Raw genomic sequence first — 10,663 nt, 5'->3', positions numbered from 1 at the left:
TTCCTCCTCCTACTCCTTCTACTTCCCTCCTCTCCCCTTTCCCCCCTGCAACCTCAGGCATTGTCGGCGAGCGCTACGGCTTCTCCACCGGCAGCCGCTTCGGCTGACGGCGGGGATCTTGCGTGCCCACCGCCTCCTCCTTTCCTCTCCCCTTCCTCCATCTCCTTCCTCCACCTCCTCCTTCTACTTCCCTCCTCTCTCCTTTCCCCCTGCAACCTCAGGCATTGTCGGCGAGCACTGCAGTTTCTCCACCGGCAGCCGCTGTGCCTGACGGCGGTGACCGAAGGTGACCACGCGAGATGCTGCAGCGGGGCGACGGTTGAAACTTTTCTAATATACGGTTGAAGCTTTTTCTGTCAACGTTTGCAACTTTTTTCCTCATTGAAGTATTTGGTTGAAGCTTTTTTCTTAACGGTTGAAGCTTTTCTATACACGGTTGAAACTTTTTGAGGAGTGACCACGCGAGATGCTCCAGCCGGAGCGGCGTTTGAAACTTTTTCCATATACGGTTGAAGCTTTCTCTGTCAACGTTTGCAACTTTCCCTCGTTGAAGTTTTTGGTTGAAGCTGTTTTTATTAACGGTTGAAGCTTTTTCTATACACGGTTGAAACTTTTTTCCCAGCGTTTGCAACACAGGGGTGAGGTGCGACCGACGGGCATTAGCAGCGGCGAGTGTGCCAGCGAGCGGCGGGGGCAGCGAACGGTGGGCGAGCTGAGTCCCGGAGCGCGGGGCAGCCGAGGCGGCGAGCAGTCTGGACCGATGGTGAGGAGGCGAGGCGAGGTGAGGCAGTCGGCGCGTGCGAGGCGGGCCTCTTTGCTTTTTCCCGGTGCGCGTGCTGGAGGTGGGGGACGACACGATCCGACGGTTCAGAAGGGGCAGATCTGACGGCTGCAGGTTGACCGGCCTAACAATCGGGCCGGCGCGCCGGCGCAGAGTGTTCCCCTTTTTTATGTATGAAGTTTTTAAATCCGGTGCACGGTTATTTTGCTGTGAATTAATTGAATTTAATATGACATCACGCAAAACAATGCAAACAACAAGCTTAAATATTTTTAACATGTGTGCAAATGGGATATTCTTAATCTACACAAAATTCTGAATATTCTACATGTTTACAATATTTTCTTACAATGCACGATTAATTAGTTATTAGCAATTTGAAATCATGCATTTTTTGTAAAATTATAAAATTCGATGGCTAATTAGCAAAATTCGCACACAACAGAAAAAGGGATACGAGCCTAATCTGCACACTTCACGAGGCGCAAGATAATAAAATGCATGCGGGGACGATCGATAAGAGGGGACACTTGTTGGGGAACGTATGAAAAATTCAAAATTTTCCTACGCCATACATAGATCTACCTATGGAGAAACCAACAATGAGAGAGGGGTGAGAGCATCTTCATACCTTTGAAGATCGCTAAGCGGAAGCATTGCTGGAACGCGGTTGATGGAGTTGTGCTCACTGCGATTCAGATCGCGGTGTGATTCTGATCTAGTGCCGAGCACGACACCTCTGCGTTCAACACACGTGCAGCCCGGTGACGTCTCCCGCACCTTGAACCAGCAAGGAGGAGGAAGAGCTTGGGGAAGTGCTCCGGCAGCATGACGGCGTGGTGGCGGTGGAGCTATGAGGTCTCCCGGTAGGGCTTCGCCAAGCACCGTGGGAGAGGAGGGAGAGGAGAAGCAGGACTGCGCCGAGAGAGAGAGAATTGCGTGTCTCCAATGGCCAAAACCTCGACTATATATAGGGGGAAGGGGAGGGGGGCGCACCCTTTAGGGTTCCCACCCCCAAAGGGTGCGGCAACCCTAGATGGGAGGGGCTGGCCGGCGGCCAGTGGAGGAGAGGGGGTGGCGCACCCCTAGGTGGGCCTTAGGCTCACAAGCATCTAGGGTTCCACCCCTTCCCTCTCTGATGCGCCTTGGGCTGGGTGTGTGGGGGGGGGGGGGGGGGCGCACCAGCCCACCTAGGGGCTGGTTCCCTCTCACACTTGGCCCATGTAGCCTCCGTGGGCTGGTGGCCCCTCCCGGTGGGCCCGCGGAACCCTTGCGGTGGTCCCGACACGTTGCCGGTGGTGCCTGAAACATTTCCCGCGTCCAAACCCATCCATCCTATATATCAATCTTTAGCTCCGGACTATTCCGGAGCTCCTCATGACATTCAGGATCTCATCAGAGACTCCGAACAACCTTCGGTAACCTCGTACAATAATTCCCTATAACCCTAGCGTCATCGAACCTTAAGTGTGTAGGCCCTACGGGTTCGGGAGGCATGCAGACATGACCGAGACACCTCTCCGGCCAATAACCATCAACGGAGTCTGGATACCCATGGTGGTTCCCACATGTACCATGATGATCTCATCAGACGAACCACGATGTCAAGGATTCAATCAATCCCGTATACAATTCCCTTTGTCTATCGGTATAGAACTTGCCCGAGATTCGATCATCGGTATCCCTATGCCTTGTTCAATCTCGTTACCGGCAAGTCTCTTTACTCATTCTACAGCACATCATCTCGTGACTAACTCCTTAGTCACATTGAGCTCATTATGATGATTTTTTACCAAGTGGGCCCAGAGATACCTCTCCGTCGCACGGAGTGACAAATCCCGATATCGATTCGTACCAACCCAACAGATACTTCCGGAGATACCCGTAGTGCACCTTTATAGTCACCCAGTTACGTTGTGACGTTTGATACACCCAAAGCACTCCTACGGTATCTGGGAGTTGCATAATCTCACGGTCAAAGGAAAAGATACTTGACATTAGAAAAGCTTTAGCATACGAACAACACGATCTAGTGCTATGCTTAGGATTGGGTCTTGTCCATCACATCATTCTCCTAATGATGTGATCCCGTTATCAAGGACATCCAATGTCCATGATGAGGAAACCATGATCATCTATTGATCAACGAGCTAGCCAACTATAGGTTTGCTAGGGACACATTGTGATCTATTTGTTCACACATGTATTATTGTTTTCCGTTCATACAATTATAGCATGAACAATAGACGATTATCATGAACAAGGAAATATGACAATAACCATTTTATTATTGCCTCTAGGGCATATTTCCAACAGTCTCCCACTTGCACTAGAGTCAATAATCTAGTTACATTGTGATGAATCGAACACCCATAACATTGTGGTGTTGATCATGTTTTTCTCGTGGAAGAGGTTTAGTCAACGGGTCTGCAATATTCAGATCCGTGTGTACTTTACAAATATCTATGAATCCTTTGTGTACCTGGTCCTGGATGGAGTTGTAGCGGCGTTGGATGTGCTTGGTCTTTCCTCTGAAATCTGGGCTCCTTAGCTATGGCACTGGCTCCTGTGTTATCACAGAAGAGTGTCATCAGACCTGACGCGCTTGGAACCACTCCAAGGTCGGTGATGAACTCCTTCATCCAGATCCCTTCTTGATCTGCTTCCAAAGCAGCTATGTACTCCGCTTCACATGTAGATGCTGCCACGACGTCTTGCTTGCTGCTGCACCAGCTCACTGCCCCACCATTCAGAACATACACGTATCCGGATTGTGACTTAGAGTCATCCGGATCCGTGTCGAAGCTAGCATCGGCGTAACCCTTTATGACGAGCTCTTCGTCACCTCCATAAACGAGAAACATCTCCTTAGTCCTTTTCAGGTACTTAAGGATATTCTTGACCGTTGTCCAGTGTTCCATACCGGTATCACTTTGGTACCTCCCTGCCAAACTTATGGCAAGGTTTATATCAGGTCTGGTACACAACATGGCATACATTAGAGAGCCCGCGGCTGAAGCGTAGGGGACAATACTCATCTTCTCTCTTTCTGCTGCCGTGGTCAGTGACTGAGTCTTACTCAATCTCATACCTTGCAAAACTGGCAAGAACCCCTTCTTCTAGTTTTCCATATTGAACTTCTTCAATATCTTATCAAGGTATGTACTTTGTGAAAGACCTATGAGGTGTCTCGATCTATCTCTGTAGATCTTGATCCCTAATATGTATGCAGCTTCTCCAAGGTCCTTCATTGAAAAACTCTTCTTCAAGTAGGCCTTTATGCTTTCCAATAACTCTATATCATTCCCCATCAATAATATGTCATCCACATATAGTATGAGAAAATATACAGAGCTCCCACTCACTTTCTTGTACATACATGCTTCTCCATAAACCTGTATGAACCCAAACGCTTTAATCACCTCATTAAAGCGAATGTTCAAACTCCGAGATGCTTGCACCAGCCCATAGATGGAGCGCTGGAGCTTGCATACCTTGTTAGCACTCTTAGGATCGACAAAACCTTCTGGTTGCATCATATACCACTCTTCCTTAAGATACCCGTTAAGGAACGATGTTTTGATGTCCATTTGCCAAATTTCATAATCATGAAAAGCGGCAAGTGCTAACATGATTCGGACTGACTTCAGCTTCGCTACGGGAGAGAAAGTCTCATCGTAGCCAACTCCTTGAATTTGCCGAAAACCCTTTGCGACAAGTCGAGCTTTATAAACGGTCACAATATTGTTTGCATCGGTCTTCTTCTTGAAGATCCATTTATTTTCTATGGCTCGCCGATCATCGGGCAAGTCCACCAAAGTCCATACTTTGTTCTCATACATGGATCCTATCTCGGATTTCATGGCCTCAAGCCATTTGTTGGAATCCGGGCCCGCCATTGCTTCTTCATAGTTCAAAGGTTCACCGTGGTCTAACAACATGATGTCCATCACAGGGTTGCCGTACCACTATGGTGCGGAACGTACCCTTGTGGACCTTCGTGGTTCAGTAGCAACTTGATCCGAAGCTTCATGATCATTATCATTAACTTCTTCTTCAGTTGGCGCAGGCACCACAGGAACATTTTCCCGTGCTGCGCTACTCTCCGGTTCGAGAGGAGGTACAATTACCTCATCAAGTTCCACTTTCCTCCCACTTACTTCTTTCGAGAGAAACTCTTTCTCTAGAAAGGATCCGTTCTTGGCAACAAAGATTTTACCTTCGGATCTAAGATAGAAGGTGTACCCAATAGTTTCCTTAGGGTATCCTATGAATACGCATTTCTCTGCTTCAGGTTCGAGCTTTTGTGGTTGAAGTTTCTTCACATAAGCATTGCAGCCGCAAACTTTTAGAAATGACAGCTTAGGTTTCTTGCCAAACCATAATTCATACGGTGTCGTCTCAACGGATTTAGACGGTGCCCTATTTAAAGTGAATGCTGCAGTTTCCAATGCGTATCCCCAAAATAATAGCGGTAAGTCGGTAAGAGACATCATAGATCGCACCATATCTAATAAAGTGCGATTATGACGTTCATACACTCCGTTACGTTGCGGTGTGCCAGGCGGTGTCAGTTTTGAAACAATTCCACACTTCCTTAGGTGTGTGCCAAACTCATGACTCAACTATTCTCCTCCACGATCAGATCGTAGACACTTTATTTTCTTGTCAGTTGATTCTCAACCTCACTCTGAAATTCCTTGAACTTTTCAAATGTTTCAGACTTGTGCTTCATCAAGTAGTTATATCCATACCTACTCAAATCATCAGTGAGAGTGAGAACATAACGATAGCCACCGCGAACTTCAACGTTCATTGGACCGCATACATTAGTATGCATTATTTCCAATAAGTCGGTTGCTCGCTCCTTTACTCCTGAGAACGGAGTCTTAGTCATCTTGCCCATGAGGCACGGTTCACATGTGTCAAATGATTCAAAGTCAAGAGATTCTAACAGTCAATTAGTATGGAGTTTCTTCATGCACTTGACACCGATATGACCAAGGCGGTAGTGCCACAAGTATGTGGGACTATCATTATCAACCTTACATCTTTTGGTATTCACACTATGAATATGTGTAACATCATGATCGAGATTCATCAAGAATAAACCATTCACCAGCGGAGCATGACCATAGAACATATCACTCATATAAATAGAACAACCATTATTCTCTGACTTAAATGAGTAGCCGTCTCGCATTAAGCAAGACCCTGATACAATGTTCATGCTCAAAGCTGGTACTAAATAACAATTATTAATGTTTAAAACTAATCCCGAAGGTAGATGTAGAGGTAGCATGCCGACGGCGATCACATCGACCTTGGAACCATTCCCGACGCACATCGTCACCTCGTCCTTGGCCAGCCTCCGTTTATTCTGCAGTTCCTGCTTTGAGTTGCAAATGTGAGAACAACACCGGTATCAAATACCCAGGAGCTACTACGAGCTCTAGTAAGGTACACATCAATAACATGTATATCATATATACCTTTGACGTTGTCGGCCTTCTTATCTGCTAAGCACTTGGGGCAGTTCCGCTTCCAGTGACCGTTTCCCTTGCAATAGTAGCACTCAGTCTCAGGCTTGGGTCCATTCTTTGTCTTCTTCCCGACAGCTGGCTTACCGGGCGCGGCGACAACTTTGCCGTCATTCTTGAAGTTCTTCTTACCCTTGCCCTTTTTGAAATTGGTGGTCTTATTGACCATCAACACTTGATTCACTTTCTTGATTTCTACTTCTGCAGATTTCAGCAACGAGTACAACTCAGGAATGGTCTTCTCCATCCCTTGCATGTTGTAGTTCAGCACAAAACCCTTGAAGCTTGGTGGGAGAGACTGGAGGATTCTGTCAATTACAACGTCATCTGGAAGTTTGACTCCAAGCTGAGTCAGACGATCGTGCAACCTAGACATTCTGAGTATATGCTCACTAACAGAACTGTTTTCCTCCATCTTACAGCTAAAGAACTTGTCAGAGACTTCATATCTCCCGACCCGGACATGAGCTTGAAAAACTAGTTTCAGCTCCTGGAACATCTCATATACTCCGTGTTGCTCAAAACGCCTTTGCAGCCCCGTTTCTAAACTGTATAGCATGCCACACCTAACCAGGGAGTAGTCATCACTGTGCATTTGCCAGACGTTATGAACGTCTTGGGCTGCCGCGGGAACAGGAGGGTCACCTAGCGGCGCATCAAGGACATAGGCCTTCTTGGATGCAATGAGGATGAGTTTCAAGTTACGGACCTAGTCCGCATAGTTGCTACCATCATCTTTCAGCTTGTTTTTCTGTAGGAACGCGTTGAAATTGAGGTTGACAGGTGCGTTGGCCATTGGATCTACAATATTTGTAAAGACAACTTTTAGATTAAGTTCATCTAATCAAATTATGTCTGAACTCCCACTTAATCGACATCCCTCTAGTCATCTAAGTGTTACATGATCCATGTCGACTAACCCGTGTCCGATCATCACGTGAGACGGACTAGTCGTCGATGGTGAGCATCTCCATGTTGGTCGCATTCAACCATACGACTCATGTTCGACTTTTCGGTCTCTCGTATTCGAGGACATGTCTGTACATGCTAGGCTCGTCGAGTCAACCTAAGTGTTTCGCGTGTGTAAATCTGGCTTACACCCGTTGTATGCGAACGTTAGAATCTATCAAACGCGATCATCACGTGGTGCTTCGAGACAACGATCCTTCGCAACGGTGAACACTTAGGGGAATACATTCTCAAAATTTTATGAGGGATCATCTTATTATGCTACCGTCGTTCTAAGCAATAAGATGGAAAACATGATAAACATCACATGCAATCATATAGTGACATGATATGGCCATTATCATCGTTGCTCCTTCGATCTCCATCTTCGGGCATCGCATGATCATCATCGTCATCGGCGTGACACCATGATCTCCATCATTGTGTCGCCATGAAGTTGTCATGCCAACTATTACTACTACTACAAATAACCGTTAGCAATGAAGCAAAAGTAGTAAACACACGGCATTGCAGCTCATACAATAAATTAAGACAACTCCTATGGCTCCTGCCGGTTATCATACTCATCGACATGCAAGTCGTGAATCCTATTACAAGAACATGATCATCTCATACATCACACATGTAACATCACATCCTTTGGCCATATCACATCACATGTCATACCGTGCAAAAACAAGTTAGACGTCCCCTAATTGTTGTTGCAAGTTTTACGTGGCTGATTTGGGTTTCTAGCAAGAACACCTTCTTACCTACGTGACAGCCACAACGTTGATATGCCAAAACTATTTACCCTTCATAAGGACCCTTTTCATCAATCCAATCCGACTAAAGTAGGAGATACAGACACCCGCTAGCCACCTTATGCACCATGTGCATGTCAGGCGGTGGAACCTGTCTCACGTAAGCGTACGTGTAATGTCGGTCCGGGCCGCTTCATCCCACAATACCATCGGAAAGGAATAAGACTAGTAGTGGTAAGCAATTGACAAAATCAGCGCCCACAAACTTTGTGTTCTACTCGTGCAAAATCTACGCATAGAAAACCTGGCTCGGATGCCACTGTTGGGAATGTAGCAAAAATTCAAAAAAATTTATGCCATACATAGATATACCTATGGAGAAACCAGAAACGAGAGAGGGGTGAGAGCATCTTCGTACCTTTGAAGATCACGGTGTGATTTCGATCTAGTGCCGAACCACGACACCTCCGCGTTCAACACACGTGTAGCCCGGTGACGTCTCCCGCACCTTGAACCAGCAAGGAGGAGGGAGAGGTTGGGGAAGAGCTCCCACAGCACGACGGCATGGTGGCGGTGGAGCTACGAGGTCTCCCGGCAAGGCTTTGCCAAGCATCATGGGAGAGGAGAAGGAGGGCTGCGCCGAGAGAGAGAGAATTGCGTGTCTCCAATGGCCAAAACCTCCACTATATATAGGGGGAAGGGGAGGGGGTGCACCCTTTAGGGTTCCCACCTCCAAAGGGTGCGGCATCCCTAGATGGGAGGGGCTGGCAGGCGGCCAGGGGAAGAGAGGGGGTGTTGCACCCCTAGGTGGGCCTTAGGCCCACCAGCGCCTAGGGTTCCCCCCTTCCCTCTCTGGTGCGCCTTGGGCTGGGTGTGGGGGCGCACCATCCCACCTAGGGGCTGGTTCCCTCTCACACTTGGCCCATTTAGCCTCCCTGGGATGGTGGCCCCTCCAGGTGGGCCCCCGGAACCATTCCAGTGGTCCCGACACGTTGCCGGTGCTGCCTGAAACATTTACGGCATCCAAACCCATCCATACTATATATCAATCTTTACCTCCGGACTATTTCGGAGCTCCTAGTGACGTCCGGGATCTCATACGGGAATCTGAACAACCTTCGGTAATCTCGTACAACAATTCCCTATAACACTAGCGTCATCGAACCTTAAGTGTGTAGACCCTACGGGTTCGGCATGCATGCAGACATGACCGAGACACCTCTCCGGCCAATAACCATCAGCGGGGTTTGGATACCCATGGTGGTTCCCACATGTTCCACGATGATCTCATCGAACGAACCACGATGTCAAGGATTCAATCAATCCCGTATACAATTCCCTTTGTCTATCGGTATAGAACTTGCCCGAGATTCGATCGTCGGTATCCCTATACCTTGTTCAATCTCGTTACCACCAAGTCTCTTTACTCGTTTCGTAGCACATCATCCCGTGACTAACTCCTTAGTCACATTGAGCTCATTATGATGATGTTCTACCGAGTGGGCCCAGAGATACCTCTCCGTCACACGGAGTGACAAATCCTGATCTCGATTCGTACCAACCCAACAGATACTTTCGAAGATACCGGTAGTGCACCTTTAGAGTCACCCAGTTACATTGTGACGTTTGATACACCCAAAGAACTCCTACAGTATCCGGGAGTTGCACAATCTCACGGTGAAAGGAAAATATACTTGGCATTAGAAAAGCTTTAGCATACGAACAACATGATCTAGTGCTATGCTTAGGATTGGGTCTTGTCCATCACATCATTCTCCTAATGATGTGATCCCGTTATCAATGACATCCAATGTCCATGATCAGGATACCATGATCATCTATTGATCAACAAGCTAGCCAACTAGAGGTTTGCTAGGGACACATTGTGACCTATTTATTCACACATGTATTACTGTTTTCCGTTAATACAATTATAGCATGAACAATAGACGATTATCATGAACAAGGAAATATGAAAATAACCATTTTATTATTGCCTCTAGGGCATATTTGCAACAACACTCACCCTCTAGCCCATCAGGCCGGTCGGTGCAGTGGCCCACGTGGACGGCAGCTTGGCCTCGCTTAGCGAAGAGGCAGCCTGGCGGGGCGAACAAGGCTGGGCCGACTCGGTGATGCACACTGTCGGTGCACTAGAGACTGAGGTCCCTCGTGCCCCAGACTTGTGCACGGGCATTGGCGATGCCCCCGACAGCAGTGTACCGGAAAGCGCAGCAGAAAGGCAGTCCAAGACCCACCAAGGCTACGCCCTTCCCCCTCTCTGTGGGCATGGAGTACAAAGGCTCCAGACGCAAGGCCCCGGCAAGCCCTACTTGCCAGGAAGATTCCCAAGGCCCCGGCAAGCCCGCTTCGTTGGGAAGACTACCCAAAGAATAGCAAGAACCCGGCAAGTCTCCCTTGCCGGGAAGGCTCGCACAGACTGACGAGGCCCCCGACAAGCCCTCCTTGCCGGGAATGTATTCAAGCCCCTAGCAAGCCCTCCTTGCCGGGAAGATGACCAAGTCATCCGACAGGGACTCCAGGCTAGCAAGCCCCTGTTCGCCCGCGAGGTGTCCCCCCGGTTTCTACCACAATCCGACCGCTCCAGCACATCCCTCGCGTGCTAGCGC

The sequence above is a fragment of the Hordeum vulgare genome, chromosome 7H (genome assembly GCF_904849725.1).
Source record: "Hordeum vulgare subsp. vulgare chromosome 7H, MorexV3_pseudomolecules_assembly, whole genome shotgun sequence".
Taxonomy (NCBI): domain Eukaryota; kingdom Viridiplantae; phylum Streptophyta; class Magnoliopsida; order Poales; family Poaceae; genus Hordeum; species Hordeum vulgare.
This window is presented reverse-complemented; position numbering follows the sequence as displayed.